We start from the raw sequence: 17,022 nt of genomic DNA, 5'->3' as shown, positions 1-17,022 counted from the left end.
CATCCAGTAGGCCTTCATTATTCTTTCTTATTCTTCTTTCTCTTCTGACAAGGTTATTTCAAAAGACCTGTACTCAAGTTCAGAGACATTTTATTCTGCCTAAACTATTCAGTTGTTGAAGCTTTCAATGGTGTTTTTATTTTATTCATTGAATTGTTCAGCTCCAAGATTTTTGTTGGTTCCTTTTTATGATCTCTATTTCTTTGTTGAATTTCTCATTCAAATGATGAATCGTTTTACTGATTTCATTGAATTGGTTGTCTTTTGTTTATTTTCTTGTATCTTGCTTTCTTAAGATTATTATTTTATAATAATAACCCTTTAAAGGCATTTTGTAAATGCCTGAATTCCTTTATAGTCATTTTATAAATGTTGTTTCTTTGAAGTCTGTTACTTCGAGACTTATTGTGTTCCTTTGAGGGCGTCATGTTTCCTTCTTTTTAAATTTTTCCTATGTTCCTACATTTATATGTACACATTGAGAGAAACAGTCACTTTTTCCCATTTTATGGAGTAGCTTATATAGGGAGTTTTTCTGTAGATAGGTCTTAGGGAGTCAGTTGGGTATGATGTGTTAACTTTCATTCTGGGTGGACTCAGTAGCATGGTCTCTGTGCAGTATATTTAACTATATCCTTGTCAGCAACACCTGTGACAGATTCAGTGGCCTAGTCTGTGTGAGTTTATGATGATTGTGGTGCAGTTTTGCTGGGTGTAGGGGAGATATCAGGCTGGATGCAGGAGCAGATGTGGGCAGGCAAAGAAAATTGTCAGGCAGTCCTGTGGACTTTCCGTGAAAGCAGTGGTTCCTGCTAGACTGACGGTTGGACAAGGTACAGCTGGCTGAGCAGCTGTGTGGCTGTCTTTCTGGGAAAGTGGAGATACCACTGGACTGGCTATTAGGTCAGGTGTACATGAACACAGCAGGGACAGGTGGTTCTGCAGCAGTCTGTTAGGGGAATGAAGCTACAACCAGACAAGTAGTTTTGCTGGGCATAGGTGCATATGAGCATGGCCATGACCTGCAGCCTTGAGGAAGTCTGTCCACAGGTTCAAGCCACTGCAGCACAGGTTGTCAGGCCAGGTGCCATTGTATGCAGGTGCATACAGGTGCAGCAAGACTGGGTGGCCGTGCAGAAGTCTTTCCAGGGACATGTAGCCACCACTGGACCAACTGTCAAGCTGGACACAGGTGAGCACAAGTATGGCAGGGCTGAGTTGATTTGCAGTGGTCTGTTGAGGGGATCAGATCACCATAGGACCAGCTTTCAGGCTGGACATGTGCAGGATAAGTGGGCCAGTCCGTTGTTCAACACAAGTGTGCATGGGTGAGGCAGCCAGTTGACTGTTTAGTAGCTACCCTACTGAGCACTCTGCTTGTTCCCTGAAGGGGTGGTGTGCCACATGGGTTTACATGTTGGGGTCTTATTCATTCCATCTGGCCTAGACTCTTGGCAGCAAGGGTCATGGTATTGCAGACACCACTGTGAATGTGGTAATAAGATAATGAGACCTCAGCCATAGAAAGAATTGGTTGCTACTGGCCTCCAGGGAAGAATGCATTCTAGTAGTGTGTCCAGTTTCAAGATGAAGCTGAGCCATAACAGCTTAGTCTATGGGGGTGGAGACTGCTCAAGGTGGGCTTCTACTCTGAGGCAATGCAGCTGCACAACTCCTGGCTACTGTACAGACTGGGGTAAAGGCCTATGAGGACTGTGGGATTCTCCTGCACCCAGGATTGCTGGGTTTGTGGCTGCCATGGGGACCTCTGGATATCTCCGGCTTACCTTTCCTTCATAAGAAGATGTCTCCACTGAGGCTGAGCTGAGCCGAGTGGAGGAGGCAGTATGGCAAAAGCAGGATGTCTTGCTTACCTCTTTATGTTGCCATCCTGGTTTTCTGTGTGACGCAGGTGTTTTTTCATTACCCTGGTGTTCTCCAGCATACTTCCTTAGTCATTGTACTCAAAATATAGCTGTTTACTCATTTTTTGGTTCCTTTTTGTAGGGAGGACAAGTACCAGGTAACTCTAGCCAGCCATTGTTGATGTCACTCTATTATTTATAAAATGTAAATAATATCAATACAGAAGAATAGACTTTCCTAAAATATCATCACAGAATTTTACTTCCATCATAAGGTTCTCCATTCCATACATATCCATCTCTATCTGTCTACCTACCTACCTACCTATCCCTACAAAGGGAAGGTCAGGGTTTGAACATTTTACGCCTATATTCATCCTCATATCTGTGTCTTTGCTCATTTCATTCCTCTTCCATCTGAACATTTTACACCTATATTCATCTTCATATCTGTGTCTTTTCTCATTTCATTCTTCTTCCATCATGCTCTTCCTCCTTTCCCAGACCTATTCTTAACTTCCCTTTCTTCAATCCAGAGGACAAACCTCACCCCTGCCAAGCTGCCTCTCTATCTGGCTCATAGTGATCATTTCTCTGCTTCTTATCCCTGACACTGCATCGCTACAACCTGGAGGATAAATACTGGCTAAAGTACAGTTACTAATGCATTTAAGCTTAATTGCTTTTAGAAGGAAAGCATTTATTATCTACTATTTAAGACTGATGATCAGCTAAGTATTTCATCCCTTCTGACCACATTGTTCTTTGTTATTAGAAAAAGAAATGATCAAACTTCATAGATATAACTAGCTCATAAAATAATTATCTTTTTCAGAAAATGTATAAAGCTTGCTGTCATCACATGATGATGGTGATCTACTTAGATTACTGTATTTTTAAGACTCTGAATTTTTCCTTGAACCCTCATCAGGAGTTGTCAAGATGTGACTGACCCATAGGTCATTATTTTTCAAAATAATTGGGATTCTCTCAACTGTATAGTAGGTCTTGTTAAATATAAATGAAATGCAGAATTATATATCTTCATTTTGAAAAGTCTCTAGTATGAAACAGTATTATTCCCAACATAACTCTTCCTACTTTCTCACTATGATTCCACCACAGACACACACACACATACAAACACACTCACATCCCTATACACATACACATTCCACAAAAAACCCATTGGTTTAAAAATAGCAATTATTATTTTTTAATTACAAAATATGTTCATGCAACTAATCAATAGCAAACTTGGATTTTTGATCATTTTATCCCCTCTCAAAAACACACTCTTTAAATGTGCATAGATTTAATTTTACTTATTCGAAGTTAGCCTCCAATTTCTTCTCAAATGAAACCTGTTCCTCATATCACTGTCATATGTAATTTTCATACCCATGTATTTTCTGTTAACCAAAAATAATAGTAGACTATAATCCTGAAGTTCAAAACAATTTTATCTGTGACTTTCAAGTTTAGCTTCTGTAAACCTGTCAATATCAATTATAACAGGAAGATTTTTTAATTACCGTTTTCCCCAGGAGATTTTTTTTTATGAGAACCATCATAAATAAGAGGTAGAAATAGAATTACTACAAATAAGTGCAAATAATTACAACTACTATATGAAAACATTTTCAGATATTAGACATAATCATTTCTGCTTAAGCTCCTGAAATAAATACTCAGATGAAGCAGTTTAAGTTATATCTACTGTAAATGGGGGAAAACAGAAAAATGGAATCCAGGAATCTTGTACACTTTTGTGCAAAAATAAATTTTATATGAGATCAAGGTTGGTTCTCATATTATCAGTTTGTCAAATAATCTACAATTAATTGCTTTCTCTTTTTATTTTTTATTTTTATGGTTGTTGTTGTTTTTGAGATGGAGTCTCACTCCGTCGTCCTGGAGTGCAATGGCGCGATCTCGGCTCACTGCAACCCCTGCCTCTTGGGTTCAAGCCACTCTCCTGCCTCAGCCTCCCGAGTAGCTGGGATTACAGGCGACTGCCGCCACGCCCAGCTAACTTTTTGTATTTTTAGTAGAGGCGAGGCTTCACTATGTTGGCCAGGCTGGTCTCGAACTCCTGACCTCATGATCTGCCCGCGTCGGCCTCCCATACAAATGAATTTCTTGAAGACTAAGATGACTGTTTCCTATCAAGTACTTTTAATTTCCAAACTTTAAAAGTAGGAACATGAGAGAATTCTGTGTATTTCACTGTTAAATATGAACAAATTATTGTTCATATGAGAGAATTCTGTGTATTTCACTGTTAAATGTGAAAAAACTATTGTTCATCTTTAACAGTGAAATAGAGTTCTGTCATGTTTCTACTTTTAAGATTTATTTTTGCTTTATAGCAAGGAAAAGGAAAAAAAGATATAACTTACTCCTGTGTTTTTTAAATTCATTTCAGTTACACACTTTCCCTTCTTAATTTCTCTCAAAAGGCTTAGAACATTTAATAACACCTGCTGGAGTGATACCACAAGTGGCACTTCCCCAGAATGGTGCCCTGTGTTTGCAGTGATACAGACTACTGTCTCTATACTCCTCTAAACGCCTGGTTATAACTGACATCAGAAGAGTGGCCACAGTAAACTGTCTTCATGCCCACCGTGGTAAGATGTAGAAACTTGGGGCTCTGTGTAGTTGTGTTTCTTACCCAGCCCAATGGAACTCAGAATAGAATCTTTGTCCTACTACAGATGGTCAACAGACTGGAGTGTGCCAGTAATCTGAGAAGAGGCCAAACTTATTTTAATTACAAATTACTCCATCACTCCACATTTATCTCTCTGTACCTGTAGTAAATGCAACAGACAAGTTAATATACATTATTTAAATAACCATCAAAACCTTTCCTGCTTCAGCACTCTCCACCTTTCTCTGGAAACCCTGTAGGTTTGTAGGGATTTATAACTGCAAGTGCCTGAAGTCAAGTTTCAGTTCTAGCAAATGTGGGGTAGAACAAGCTGATCAGACATTGGAACAACAAAGACAGGAGGATTAAGGCAGTCTGCGAGGATGAAAGTATAAAGAGATCTTGGGGGAAAATAGCTTGAGAAGAGCCTTTTAAAAATCAAACAGAAAAACTCTCATCAGTTGGTTCTTATTTCTTTTTTAAAAATGTAGCAACATGTGCAAGGAGTTTTATATATCAAGTTATATCTCCCATTCTTAAAAAAAGAATTAAAAGGCAAGCAGTTTAATAACCCTTCAGCATTTTCCCCAAAGTTATTTAGCATTCTTGTCATTAGAAAAACAATAATTTCAGAACATTTTCCTGGAAAAATACACAGAACTGGAAGGAAATGCATATGCCCATGTGGAAATACTTAAGTTCTTCTCCCATATTGAAACTACGCATTCATAGAGAACTTATGACATAATTCCTTGTTATGTATACACTTCTTTTGTTCAACAATGCCAAAAAGTGATAACTTGGAGACTGAGAATTAGACTGACAGTCACCTGTCATTCATTGTCCTTTATTCTGACAACCTCAGGCATTCAGGCATGGATTTATGGGTATTTCACCCCTTTCTCTTTATTTTTAAAGGGGTTGGGGGATGGGGGAGAATATCACAGGATTCAGTTCTGAATAGACTTTTGTTTTGCTCTTTCTTTTACCTCTTGACTGTGTCAAATGCAGTGTGTCTCCCATGCAGTTTCTCTCTTTAGAGAGCCTTGGCTTGGCCAGCTAGTTAGTATTCAGAGACAAGGCAAAGAGGATAAAATTCTTCTCTCTGCTTGCTGAGACTGCAAATAAGCAATTAGACTAAAAGCAATGTATTGGAGAAAGAAGGACATTGCAGATATCCTTGTTGACTGGAACCTGCCAATATAACTTTAAAATTATAGAAACTTCATACCAGGGAGAAATAGTCACTTAGAGGCATGTAAGTTGGTTAAGACACTAAGTCAGTATTTGCTACAGACATTTCTGCAGTGTAATGTATTCTGTGAACTGTAAAATTTTCCATTTAATCCTGTTTCCTTATTATAGTGAGAAACAAATGGGTGAAATTAGCAATGGTGATAGAAAATTCAACCTTTTATTGCATTGCATGTTATGAAAACATTTTCTAGATTGGCGTGTTCCTCCCATTTTCATTTGAGCTCACTTTAAAGGATTGTAATGGAAGGCTGAAGGTTACAAACTGTTTTATGTCTGACCAAGCAGTATGATGTAGCTCTGCTGCATAGTTCTATGAAAGGTTTAAAACAATATATGCCAACCATTTTCTGGTTATCAGTGATGGCATGTGAGCTAGTTCTTAAAACTCTTCTTACTCCCTTCTTTAATATAGGTATTTTATGCTGCATTCTAGTGATTGATGCACTTCCCTTGCAATGCACAAATGCATTCACTCTGTTAGTAAAACTGGGATTACCTAATTCCATTATGTGATAGACAGATTAGTCTCAAGTATGCCTTCAAGATTGCCCAATTGATGGGAAGAGGCATGTAGACCTTCTTGATTAGCTATCCATTCCTTTTCCTCTTCCCACCCCCATCCTTCCAAACCACGTTTCCCAAAAGTTGAGAAATGCTAGCCTGATGAATTTATTTTTACACATTCTAAGCCAGGAAAAAGAAAGGAATCTGGATTATTGACATTCTTTACCGGAACTACAGTAGACTAGAGTTAGCAGAAAAAACTGCTAATCATCACAGTTTTCGTGTTGGAAGCAATTTGCCTATAATTAGTAAGTTGATAAATACCAACAAAATGGGTGCTAAAACGAACAACTCTTGTGCTGAGAGACATTTGACTCTACATTACACTTTGCATTTTTATATATGCAGCATTACATTTTGTTACAAAGAGCGACAACTTTAGTGGCAGCTGAAGCACTCTAATCTGTCTTCTGAAGAAAAGCAGACATACATCTTAATATAACAACTTCTTTTATAAAACGTATCTGTTTTTTCAAGGAATAAGCAATGCATGGATAAGAAAAGAAGTTGGTGTTTTATTTATTTTATATAAAATGGTAACAGATGATGGAGGACTTGTTTTGCTAGATAAGAAAATGCTATCGCACATAAGATTAAATGGTACCAGTGACTTAGGGTATATTCTTCATTGGTAATACCAAATTCACATTTGTTTGCAGATATTTGTGTTCTGCGTTTCATATAAAACAGCTATTTTACTAAATGTTTAACTCCATATAAAATCAAACCCATGACCGTTTTTGTTTAAGTCAAACAAGGAAATGCATCTGGTGTGCTGAAAAGTGAGACAAACATTTTATTCAAACAAACAAGATATAATATAGTTTATCTTTGAAACCAAACATATTTAAATATATGAAATGTTTTAATAAATGCTAGCTTTTGTAAGTGTCTAAATCATAATAGATGCTTTATACATAATAAATAAAAGAATATGATGGCTTTGTCAGTGGTATACTGAAATTCTTGTTCTTTCATAGCTAGCAGAAAACATAATTTCACAGCAAATTCAATCTGTACAATCTGATAGAACAAAAGAGGTTATCCCAAGAAAGAAATAGTGAGGGTATAAAGAAACTTCTTTGTGTGAATGTGGTAGAAAAGACTACATCTTTCTAGTGCTTTTTAAATAGTAACTAGAATTTATGGTCAATTTCAGGAGCATCCTTATCTACAGCCCCTTTACTGGTAACTTAATTAGCAGATGTGGGTATCAGAGAACTTGCAGTGTCTTTATACTACAGACCACGTGGTGAATGGATTGATTACCGCTTATCAAGTAACTTCTAATATAATTTTTGATACTTTTGATTTATTTTTTTCTTTCCCATTAAACAATATCTTTGGTATTCCCAAGCACTGGATCAGACAGTAAGAAATGGCCACAGGAAAGTAAATACATGTTTTTCTTCCCCTCCTTAGAATATTCTACAGTGGGTAGTAAAATAATTAAGCCATTTCAAAGTCATGTAAAGTATCCCAAATATGTCAGAGGAAAAAGAAGAGGCTGCAATTTATTATTTTTCTGCAATAAATCAACATGAAAGAGAACATTTTAACGGACCAAGTAGCTTTGTTTTCATTTACAGTTCATATCAATAATTTTATACCATGAGCACTTTGCTTATTTGAGATGTATCTTCCATCAGGAACAGCTTGATTACTATGAAACAAAAAAAGCAAACATTTTGAGGAAGCATATGTTGCAGTTATTTGTGAAGTATGTGTTTCATCTCATTTATCATTATTATTATTATTACTATTCATCCTAGTTGAAACTTGGGCTTCAATTCATGGAGTATATATGCTTTTAATGATGATTTATGTGTAAGATCGAATCAAAATTCATTTTGTACATGTAAATTCTTCACAGTTTGGTATTGTACTAACAAAACAAAATATTTTCAGATCTTTGGAAAAGCTTTTCTCTTACCTATTTTCCAAGATTAAGAACAATATATTTGCAGACAGTCTGAGATTAAAGAGGGAAACTATGCAGCTTGACCTGGTCAATTTTGCTGTCATTTTTTTGGGTGCAATATTATTTAATTTATTTCTTTTAACATATGACTGCATTTAAGAGATCCCAACGTTTTGCAAGTGTCATATAACCTATCTCCTTGGAATATTTCTTTCTTTCTAAAACAAAGTTGTATATAGTCAGCTGCAAGAGCCTTTCTTCGTGCTTGGTTTCTTCCCAACCTTTTTTTTGCCATTCAAAAACAATGCTGACATATGCATGAAATGACAAATAGCATTAGTGTAGTAAAGGAGTTTAACCAAACCTAAAGCACAGTCATACATTAAATTGTTTCTAAAAATACTGACCTAAGCGCCTCTATGAGTTGTTATAAGTAAAATTTGAAGAAAAAAAAAGACATTTGGAAGTGAGATGTGCTCTCCTTTGTAGCCTACATAATTGCTGGCTTGCCATCATATTTGCTTGAGATGCCTTTGTCAGATATTATTTCATGTCTCTTTGTCAAAAGGGAAGGTTTTGAAGCCTTTTTTCTCCATCTGGACGACTGCTGTCAGGTCTCAGACCAAGCCTCCCAGGGCTAGAGCACTGTGTCCAAAAAGCTTTTGGTAAAAAGCCTTTAAGCAGTCCAGCCCCTCATTTCCACTCACCAGATCAACACATATGTTTTATCAAAAGAAAAATTCTAACATTTCAACGTAAGTTTCAAACACCAGAACTGAAACTTAGTGACTATTTTTCATTAAGACGTAGTGTTGAATAACTCTTAGCATACAGAATTACCCATGCAGAATGTAATCTAATACAACAGTTATGTCATCTTCCTTGGTAAGTAGTGATTTTCTAGAAATTGATGATTTACAAGGATATTCTAAAAATGGTTGGCATCTCTAAGTAGATGTTTTTCCAACACATAGTAGTACTCTATAGGGTAAGATGAGTAAAAACAAGTTTATTTTTCATTCATTTACTTCTTCCAGAGAAATTAAGTACAAAGATCATGGTAAAGCTTATCATATCAGCAAGCAAAAACAGGAAAAGAAAGTAATTGTAGGACATACAATAACATAACTATTTTCTGCACAGATCCAACTAGGTGGAGAACTGTTCAATTAGGACCCACAGTTACTTTTAATGACACTTGTTGTAGAATAAGTGGAAACATCTGTTACCACGAACCACCACAGTGGCTACACATGAAAAACCCATTCTCTCTTCTATTGATTGGGACTGGTCTTTGTGGAATATTCTTATTAGTATGCTTAGAACAACCATGCAGATCTCTAAGCCAAATTAGTTATTCTTGGTATTCCCAAGAAATGATCCTACAGTCATTTTTTTACCAAAGGCAGGGAGTAGGGGAACCCTTTCTCTGTGCGTGTTTTATGATGGTTCCTCATGCCTAATTGTCCTACTGTATGTTGCCCTATTTTACCAGCTACAGTCTGAATTCATTCCCATCCTCTCCTTAAAAGTTTGAAACCCCCTAGTGACAGGAATATTAATGTGCCAACACTGTCATATCTATTTCAGCTCATACATATGCAATGTCTTTGTTTTCAAAGATTTATGTCAGACTTTGCTGAAGTGAGGTATTCTACCATTTTAGATAATAGCATGCCAAAGTGATGTTATCAGCCACATTCAGCACTCACTCAAGCAAACGGGAGGAGCATCCTTCCTTCATGGCTTAAACTCATAGAAACTGTTATTTATCCTTATTTGATGAGAAAATCTTTCAGGGGAAAATGGTGTATTTTTAGAAGAAGATTATGGCCATCCTGTGGATTATCTTTTAATTAAGAATGGATGATTTGTGCCCACTCTGCTGTAGCAAACGTCTTGCTGCTAATGAAGTTTAAAAAGACTTACTTTATTTAATTACAGCTAATCACCAGGGTAAAATGTGGAATTTTCTTTGATCCTACATGTATTGTGGTAATCCCCATGGCAGATAGCATCTCCTCAAAATGTTTTGAGTTTTTCAGCCGGTCACAACTTGGCAAAAGGTGGAACAACCTTACGCTAAAGAATTTCTTCCATTTCCTCTGTAGTTGCCTACCCTGGCATAAAAAATACGTGAAATTTTCTTACAAGCTGAGATGGCCCCTGAGACAGAGAGTGTTGAAATATTCAAATATTTGAATATTTTACTTTGTTCAGTATTCAGAACAGGGTTCTTTACTCTTGTTCAATGATTCTATTTAACCAACGTTATTGGACACTCTCAATGTGCCAAATGCTGTTCCAGGCACTAGGAATGGAGAGAGATGAAGAGAATGGATAGAGTCCCACTATTAACCAACCTTTAAAGATGAACTTTGTTTACTTTCTACTGTATTTAGTCCATGTGAACATAAATAGATGAGTGTGCTTTAAAACCAAAAATTGTTTTTGTCATTGGTTTGATTTGTTTTTAAATAATTGGTTTGGAATTACTTACTCAAGCCTTGTAATATCAAGCAGGACTATCTTTTTTATTGTGTATCTCTTCTGTCTCTTTCCTATGGAAAGTACAATATGTTAACTCCCATTTTCTGCCCTTATTCTTTCCTGAATCTCAAAGAAAATTATTTTGAGAATACATGTTAAGCCACTCTTCGTTCTAGGTGATACCTATCTATGAGTTTTCATCCTCATAAACATACAGACTTAATCATTTTCACCAAAAGTAGAGTGTCATTCTTTGGTATGCTTTCTAATATTTACTCTTTCCAAAGTAAATTACATGATTTTCCCTGAAGTAAAAGCCCATCGCCAAAATTGATTTGTGTGTTTTAGTGTGTTTTATGTTTTTAATCTCAAAGAGGTCATCTTGTTCTTTTTTAAAAAGTACCTCCCTTCTTCCTTTTTTGTTTTTGTTCTGTAGTCTTCAGTCCATGTGACCCAGCTGATGTTAACTGGTCCTGAATAAAGGCCCTGAAGGGCAAGGTCATGCTGGCTCCTTGGGAGAGAACAGAACTGCGGATGGAGAGCAGAGGGGACAGAGGCCAGCAGAGACCTGTGTCTGACAGAAGAGGGCACCAGCAAACTGACCTACTCACCCCAGCTGCTGACCCCCACTCCAACCTGGGATCAAACCAGCAGCTGAGCACAATAGATAGGCTGGGTTCTTTTTGAAAAACAAAATTTTCCTGCAACATGAGTATATCTAAACTAACTAATCAAAATGAAAGAAATATATGTCTTAGTATACCTTTTCATGATTTGATAATTGGCCATTTTCAAGAACATCATGAAACCCCAGCTGTCCCACTAAAATAATTCTCACCAAGGAGGGGCATTTAGTAAAAGATAAACAATTCCTTTGAAAACTAAATAAATTATCTATCAAACTGTTACTCTATCTATAACTTTAAAAGAAAAAGTCATCTGGGCAGAATTATTGGCTTCACATCTTCAAATGTGTTCTACTTTGTTTAACAAATTGAAGTTTCAATGAGTTCTTTTGGTTTGCCAGGATTGAAGCAGATTTAAAGTAGGTTTGTTGTCAAATCAGTGTATGGGTCTCTATCTCACACCTAGGCTTCCATTATCACACAATGATGAGCACTGTCTTCCCACCACCTCCATATAAACGCTTAAACACATCCCTTCCCTGCATACTTCCCACTGCCCACACTCATGTAGTAATTTATATGCCACTTTACCCAGAACTCCCTCCATTCTAGTAGGAAGCATTTAGACTTACAAAGTGATTGAGGTTGGAGGAAGTTCTTCCAAAGTGCAATTCATGTGTCTTTAAAAAAAAAAAATTAAACACTATAAAGTAGGAGAAGCAAAACAGAATTTGCGGTTAGTTCCTGTAATATGTTAAACATCTGCAGTTTTGTCTCTTCATCGGGATGCGGGGTTGTGCTGTAGTCACATCCTGATAACATCTGCACATTACTGATAGCTTTTGCTTTATTCTTTATGGTCTGCTGATGAGAGATTCTTTAACATTCCTTCAGTCATCAAGACCCCAGTTGGATTTCTTTGCTTGTGACAGCCTTAAAGGTGGTTTCATTTACATTTGCTAAAATGTCACAATATAGGAAGATATTTTCAGTTTGATGTTTCATCCCTTCCTTTTTTTATCCGGATGCTAGTTTTAGCTTTTCAAATGAATGTCGAACTCAAAATAGATTTTCCATGAAATATATTTTGTCTGATTTTTGGAACACCATGTCTGCAGCAGAAGACTTATTTTTTTTTTTTCCAAAAAAGTTTTCAACAAGGAATGGCACCTCTCTACTCCTGCTTGCATTGCAACAACAGCTACCATGCCATGAAAGGGCCAGCTTGTTTAACATCCAGTAACACAGAATGTACGACTAGTTTAAAGGTCAGGTACTGACAGGATGGGAGCTGTTTTTGCTTCCCTAATGACTCCAATTACACCAGAGCTGAGCAAATAGTCAATAAACAGTGGTACTAACATATGTAGAAAAATTGTTTATTTTACATTTCCAAGACAATTAGCAGTCCCCTCTCTGGTTCCAGGAAGACTTTGAGATCCTCGAGGTTTTAAATAAATGAGACCATGAAAAGTAATATAGAATATTCAAGTAAATAATCTTGGGCTATATGAAAGCATTATTTATAATGCTGAATACATTTTTCTTGATGTAGCAAGTGAGTGGTCAATGGCAATACATAACACAACTGTAAAGAGCTCCATAAACAATAAATTCTAAAAAGATTATTTGGTTTTGAGAGTTAATTTTCTTGAACAATTTATTGGAGATTTTTCATTCCCCACTTGGGATTCATAGAGTTGAATAAGAGCTTTCACTGACATTCATTTTTAAAGTTAAGGTGATAAAATATTTTTTTTCCATTTTATAATATTCGGATATTTTTATATATTGTATTGATTTCTCATGTAATGCTATTGAAGTTAGAGAATACTCAATAAGATTTCCTTTTTTTTTTTTTAATTTGTTGAGACTTCTTTTGGTCTATCCAGTTGCCTATACTGGTGAATTTCTCACATATACTTGAAAAGGACGTGTATTTTTCAGTGTTCGGTGAAATGTTCTTTAAATGTTATTTAGGCCAGATATGTTGACAGTACTGTTTAAATTTTCTATCTCTTTATCGATATTCTTTGTCTAGATAGTATATCAATTACTAATAGTGGAGTGTTAAAAATCCCAACTGTGATTATTGATTTGAGAATATCTTGTTTTGCTTCACAGATTTTGAAACTTTTTTATTAGGCACATACACATTTAAGATATGTCTTTCTGATGAATTGACCCTTTTATCATTAGGAAGTGTCCTCTTTATTTCTGGCAATTTTCCTTGTCTGGAGGTCTACTTTGTCTGATATTAATATAACCATACCAGCTAGGAAACACAGATTTTTTTCAATTGTCTGGCTACATTTGTGGGTCAAATATTTAAGAAAGAGTGCATCAGCTTACCTGTCAGCTTGCATTCCCATAAATATCAACCACAAGAGAGAGTTTATCGTTTCTCATGGGTAAGCCATGGCCTTCTGACACAGGAGCAATGAGGGAAAGAGAAATTAAATGAAACGGAAAAAAATGAGTTAGAATGTGACACAAAATAAATCAGAATATAATTTGTATTACTTAGAAAATTCACATCTGTAATTTTTAGAAGTATTTTAATATTTACTGAAAATTTGTACTTCACTATCAGCTGTAGGGGATTGAACAGTATCCTCCCAAAATTTATACCCACCCAGAACCTCAGAGTGTGACCTTATTTGGAAATAAGGTTTTATAGATATAATTAAGTTAAAAGGAGGACATACTGGATTAGGGTGAACCCTAAGTCCAGTGACTAGTATCCTTATAAGACAGACACACAGAGGCATGCACAGAAAAGAAGGCCATCTGAAGATGGAGGCAGAGATCAGAGTGATGAAGCTACAAGCCAAGGAACATCAGAAACTCGGAGAGTGGTAAGAAAGAATTCTTTTCTAGAGCATTTAGATGGAGCATGGCTCTCTCAACATCTTGATTTTTGAACATCTAACATCCCAAGTTGTGAGAGAATAAATTTCTGTTGTTATAACCCACCCAGTTTGTCATATTTTTTGTGGCAGCCTTATGTGTGCCCTGAAAACTATCAGAGCTATCTCAATTAGCAAATATTCTATCGTATTAGTTAGTTTGAACTGTCATAACAAAATACTATAGACTGGATGGCTTAAACAATGGGAATTTATCTCTCACAGTTCTGGAGGTTGGGAAGTCCAAAATCAAGGTGCAAGACAATTCATTTCTCTGATGACGGTGCTCTTCCTGGCACATAGCTGGCTCCCATACGAAGGTCTCAGAGTGGTCAGCAATATCCTCATTGTTGATGTCCATGCCATACCATGTGCCTCTCTGGGCATGCTATGCCCACAGCTTGTTAAGAATGCTTGTGGTATCAAAACCAGTATTGTCGCATAGCTGCCGTAGGATATCTCCAAGGCCTTAGCATACACCCCAATCCAGCTGCTGCATTCCTGGAATAGTCCTTACTAATCCTACAGGTACTTGGAGAGCTTTATCTCAATGGCCCCACCACCAGCCACCACCAAATCATTTTCGATGGCCCTCCTGACAATCATGATGGCATTAGGCATGAACTGTTCTGTCTCCTCCATAAGCTGTGGCATCACTGTGGAGGATAAATGTGTATGTCTTGGCCTTAGGAGGCCAGTAAAGAAATTATACCTCTCACCTCCAGTCAGGGTCTCCTCAAACACCTGGCAGTTGCCCAGCATGTCTGCTGACAGAGCGTTCACAATGGTCTGGATTGACCCTCTGTAGGCCATCATTGTCCTCTTCAGATCCTTCTCAGGTACTTGGCCAGCACAGAACCTGCCCCTGTGAACAAAGTACTGAGTGACCACATCCCCACTGGAGAGTTTGGACAAGACAACTTTGGCTCCAGAATGATGGATCCTCACTAACTTGTCATAGAGAATGTTCCACTCAGCACCAACAATTGCCTGGTAATTCCCCATTGTGAGGACTCTGATCTCAGCATTATCTTTCTCAACTTTCAACTCAAGCTTAACATTTAAAAGTGCAATCTTGGGATTATGGCACTTTTGTGGTTGCATTTCCAACCCAGCATAAAAGAAATTATTGAATGCAACACCAGCTACCAGATGGGAATCCTCTAGGGTTCCACCCTGTATCTTCTTGATTCCAATCATTTTAAGCTGTAGCTTAAAATGATTGAGCATTTTAAGCTCAACCACCATCTTTGCAAAGAAGGCTTTCTGCTGGGAGATGAGCTTGGAGCTCAGAGCAGGATGGCACATTTCTCCAAACAGCTTCTTCTGCTCCTCTTTTTCTGTCTTCTTCATGGTCACAGTGATCTCTTTGCTATCATTAACTGCCCATTGGATGGCTGTTCAGAAAGCTTGAATGATGATCTTCAGGTACAAACCTTCTTCCACATAAGGTTTCACCTGCTTCAGAAACTCTGCAACCAGCAAGGTCACTGAGGTGGTGCCATCACTCACCTCAGCACCTTGATATTTGGCAATGCCCATTGAAGTCTTTGTTGCAGGACGGACAACTTCAAGAAGCTTCAGGAAAATTGTTGCTTGCCTCTGCCATCCATAATAAGCTTATCTGCACCATAGGAACCCAGGGTGGTTCTTCCACTCTCAGCAATCACGTGTCAGGCACTGATGTTACTCACAAGCTGGGGGATGCCTTGGGAACTATCAGTCCCTTCTTCCAACAGGATAACTGCTGTGGACATCATTTGAGAAGCTTATTCAGTGGCCAACTGCTCCTCCTCTCTTCTCTGTGTCCTGGCTACCCAGCAACCCACAGTGCCCTGCACCCACATGCACTTTTTGTTACAGCACATATCAAATAAAGTTTTCACTGCAGTTTTGAGTATGTGTCTGTGTTAGGTGCAGTCCACATGTCTTTTATCTTGTAAGCAATTGGATTAACTACTGGATTTTGCTATCATGTGAATATTTGAGATCATACCAAAAGTTGCCAACTGCTATGACTCAATTTTGAGGTATTTGGCATGCAGATTATCTCAAGGACTCTTCCGGTCTCCAAATCTACAGACTACCTTCATGATTCTGCCAAGATAATCTAAATGTAACCTTCTAGAGTTTTATTGGGGATCAGTAGTTCTAATGTTGAACGAGTGGACTCATAGCTCCCAAGGCCAAACCTACAAATATTCCGAAAGAGAAATTACCTGGGTGCTCTCGATTCTTTTAAGAGAATATTTACATCATACGCTCTTTTACTGTCCACTGTGCTGACCTGTTCCAATCTAAATCCTTTTATTTTTCCCTCTAGGTTACGTTTTTAAACAAAACACCAACAAGGGTCTGATGATGAATTCTGCATGTTATTATCTCCATCAATAAGGTCCTTTTTGACATTCTTTCTTCACCAGACTTCTCTGGTTTTCCAGCTCTCTTCCTCTTTCTCTGGCTACTCTTAATTCCTTCTCTGTATATCCTTTTTCTTATTTCCTCTAATATTGAGTTTTCTCTCAAAGATTTTTCTAGGCCAATTTCTTTCTTTTGTCATTTTTACAATGACTTTGAGGGCACACAGGTAACTCTCAAATCTGTACATCTCTCAATATGAATATTTCACCCGATCTACTGAGCACATTCCACTGGAAGCCGCAACAATCAATAATTGAACATTATTTCTCATAAGTCTTTTCTTCTTGTTCTTTATATTTCGCCAAACTGCATA

General features: G+C 37.3%; 1 pseudogene; it reads right to left on the bottom strand.

Annotated features, from left to right (window-relative positions):
• Positions 1-13,574: 13,574 nt before the first annotated feature.
• On the bottom strand, positions 13,575-16,048 carry LOC126956149 (T-complex protein 1 subunit eta-like; annotated as a pseudogene).
• Positions 16,049-17,022: the final 974 nt, after the last annotated feature.

Source organism: Macaca thibetana, chromosome 6, assembly GCF_024542745.1.
Source record: "Macaca thibetana thibetana isolate TM-01 chromosome 6, ASM2454274v1, whole genome shotgun sequence".
Lineage (NCBI taxonomy): Eukaryota > Metazoa > Chordata > Mammalia > Primates > Cercopithecidae > Macaca > Macaca thibetana.
This window is presented reverse-complemented; position numbering and strand designations above follow the sequence as displayed.